Here is a 4,133-nt window from a genome sequence, read left to right on the forward strand (position 1 = left end):
AAAACAAGTGATCAAACCAAACCAAGCAAAACATGCAATTCTTTACCAACCCCTTTTTAACACCCAAGCAATGCACCCCTCACAAATTCTCTCCTCTCGGCTACAAGTGACAACTAGCAAAGATAAGCTAGACACACACTAGGCAAACGGGTGGTTGCACAATCATAAGCTTGTACCTGAATCGATCATTCCCCTAAAATGGGTCAAACATAAACGCAAATCAAAGGGACTTCAAGGTTGTAACGTGGCTAGGTGTATAGGTAGGAAATGGAATATATATGAGTAGTGAAAATTCGACCCGGTCTTTTTATTACAAACACAAAAACAACTAACAAAAATGCGCTACTATATATAAGACAATGAAACCCTCTCTCCTTTTTTTTTCTTTTTGCTTTTCCTTTTTTTTTCTTTCTTTTTCTTTTTTTTTTTCAATCATACGATAACACATTAACCAAAACTACTTCAAACTCACAAAACTACTAATTCTATCACTAATACTACAAGACCGGGTCAAATTTGGGTAAATTTTCAAGTAAGTAGCTAGGGGGAACAAACGATAAGCTTTAAAGGCACAAAATGGGCAACTAAATGACCAAACCCCCGCCCCTCTCACTACCATGCTCATATATATAACTTATGAGGTCCAACCCCCCAAATCCCACACTCGCTCACACCAACGACGAGGCTACCTAATGCCCTTATCCTTTCTACATTCATGTCTAACTAAGGATTCAAATCGCATTCAAACACAAGTTCTAACGCACCCCCACCCGTAGCCACTCTCATCAAAGATTATTTATGTACACGTGTGGCTACAACTCTCACCAAGAATGAAAAGGGTAATAAGGGTTGCCGGTGCATTAACTTGGGATAAATTAGGGCGTCAAGATTTCACATTGTTTTGCCCGGCTTAAATTTTTTTCAAAAATCTTCAAAAAATTCCCCCCATCCCCACACTTGGGATACATTGACCCCAATGTATGGCTTTGGGAGGTTTTGATCACTACCTCAATCAACATCCACAAAAAGCTTTTCATCTCAAACCCCAAATTTCTTTTTGTATTTTTTTTCATTTTATATTTTTTTATGTTTTTCATTTTAAACACGACACCACCAACAATCGCCAACCCAATAATCAACCACATGATCAATCACCACCCATCCTCCCATCCATAATCAACATAAATCAACAAATATATACAAACTATACAAAAGAGAGAATACCACCTGATCAATAGTAGCGCGGTCCTGGGGGCCCAAAGATGGATGACATCATATCATTCCACTCTCCAAACCCGAATGCGCCGCTACTGCTTCCCTCTTGTTGTTGTGGTCCCTCTTGTCGCCTTGGGTCAAGCCACTGAGAATGGTGGAGTGGTGGGGTCGGATATGAAATACTACCATCATAAGGCGGCAGTGAGGCATAGTCCACGTGTTGTGGATCCTCAACCACCGGCCTTCCGGCATGCCAATCCGCATGCATCCGCCTCATTTGATCATCATGATATCTGTTATTAGCATCCACCTCTCGAGAGTATGCGTGGGTACGGTTCCATGACTCATTGCGATCGAAGCTATGTTTTAACGACCGCTCTATGCTTGCACTATTTCTTGTGTTTTGGTCATACAACGTCCTCTCCGGCCCCGACCAAGTATCAAAAATGGACGCCGGAGGGCGTTGGCTCTCGATCACCTCTTGCATTGAACCACTATAAGCCCACCCCGGCTCATACGGTTGCTGCGCGTAGTCGTAAAACGTACCACCATGACCACCACCAAAAACCCCAAAACCAACATTTGCACCCCCTGCGGCTCGTCTGCATAGTCCTCATCCCCACTAGGAACCAACTCTTCATCGCTTTCCGGCTCATCCGGCTCTCCCGGTAACAACTCCCTTGCACCCAATTTCAACGCCCTCCACCGTTGACCCTCCGATTTCAGCTTGTGATAACGTTCAGACTGAGTATACGTCCAAACGTTTCCCAACCTATCCAGAGTAAAAGGCTGGTGCCTTTTCGTTAAACCTCGGTCCTCAGATGTGAGTGCCTTCTGCTGTTTCATTAAACCCGTTATGATGCGACAGTACGGGACAATGTCTCTCCCGTATTTGTTCCGGCATATCCACAAATGGTGCATAATCAGGTAACGTATTGGAAAGCGTGGAGATCCATGCATCAATGAATACAGAACAGGTATCTCTGGAAACCTCACCTGTTCTTTATCGCCTCTTCTTGGGATGACATTAAGCAAGCAGATCGTATGCAATAGCTTGGCTTCTATCTTCAAATTTTTCCGGTATAACACGCCACCGTACCTACCGGGCAAAAACAAATCCGCCAACATGTCGTTCCATCTCACATGCTTCTCTGGTTTGAGCAATAAATCATCAAGCGTGGGAATCATGTACTCCTTAGCTGGGAGACTGTCATACTTTCCCAGCTTCTTCAACGTATCGAATGACATTTCAACGGGCACCCCATGTACCATCCCAATCAACTTCATTTGTGATGGCTTGTGGAAGTTGTGACATTTAAGTGTTGCCATCCACTCCTGAATCTCAGTCATAAACAGATTGCTCTTATCTTTGTCAAAACACTTGAGCGCTCCTTCCCAACCCAAAGCACGAAACTTAGCAAACACCCCGAACTGGCCAAACTGGGGTTCATCAACCTCTTTTTCACAAATAAATGCGGCTGCTTTGTTTTTCAACTTGTTCATGCAGTCGTTATAAAGGGTTGGCTGCCAAATTTCGGGTTGGTCATCCAACGACCCCGAATTCCACACCGGCTTATCACTTGGGTCTAACTCCATCTCTTCTTCTTCTTCGCTCTCACTTTCGCTTACCCTGCCCATATATTGCCTCTTCTTTGATGGTTGCTCCTTTTCCTTGCCCTTGCCTTTGCCTTTGGATGAAGATGAACTTGAACCCGCTTTCTCCTTTGTCCTTGCCATTTCCTACACACAAGAGGCAAGCAACAAAAACAAACACCCAAATTAAACACTCTCTTCAAAATCCTTCCCACACTTGCTTGTTGTCATGGTTGTAGATGTTAGTGAACCTAAAGTGTTCAAGAATTTTTCAAAAATTGGGCATGGTGTCTCTAGAATGTAGAGCATCCCAAAAGTTCACTACTTTAACAACAATTCCTACATCTACAACCATCAACCATGTTCAATAAACAATTCCATTATCATATCTTAACAACAAGCAAGTGGGCAAGAACACATAACCTAAATCACCTTGTTCTTCACAATGTATCACCACAATATAGCAAAGTAAGTGTTCATACCTTGTTTCAAGATGAAAGAATGCTTGTGAAACCAAAAATCCCAAAACCCCCAAATTATCTCAAACTAGGGTTTCAAATTTCGACCCCAAAATTGTGCTTTCTCTGGAATCTCTCCTCACAATCACAAAGCTTGTGAAAAATTAGTCAATTTAGACCAAGATTCCACTTGATTTGGACAGGAATTGAAGGTTTTATGAGAGAAAGAAGGTGGAAGAACAATGGGGGATGTGGGTTCTTAGAGAAGAAGAAGATGGTGAAAAGTGAATGAATGGTTGGGGTATAATTCACGTGACCAGCCTTGTTTTTATTCGATTTTGTTATTATTTTTTTTTATTTACATGCAGCATCCCTACCGACGGAAACAAGAATTTCGCGTACCGTAATTTACGGTCTCACCGTAAATTACGGTGAGACCTGAATGCCCCTTCTTGCACCGTAAGTCAGTAGAGATCTACCGTAAAGCCCCCAACATTTTCATCTTTCACCGTAAATTACGGTATTACCGTAATTTACGGTAAACACTGAATCAACATTCTTTGCCGTAACTCAGGATGTTTGCACCGTAAAACTCACAACTTTTTAACATCCACCGTAAATTACGGCTGTACCGTAATTTACGGTGCTCGCTGGGCAACTCTACTTTGGCAAAAATTGAAATTTTATGTGACAAAATTTTTTAGGTTTTTAAGTTTTTCGATTTTTTTTTATGTTTTTGTTTTAATTTTTTCAAAAACTGGTAAAAATTACCCTACCCCCTCAAAAATCCCGTGTTGTCCTCAACACAATGTAAGAGCAATTCGCAACCCGAATATCCCCACACTTGTTTCGAACACGGACTTCGAG

Source organism: Helianthus annuus, chromosome 3, assembly GCF_002127325.2.
Source record: "Helianthus annuus cultivar XRQ/B chromosome 3, HanXRQr2.0-SUNRISE, whole genome shotgun sequence".
Taxonomy (NCBI): Eukaryota; Viridiplantae; Streptophyta; class Magnoliopsida; order Asterales; family Asteraceae; genus Helianthus; species Helianthus annuus.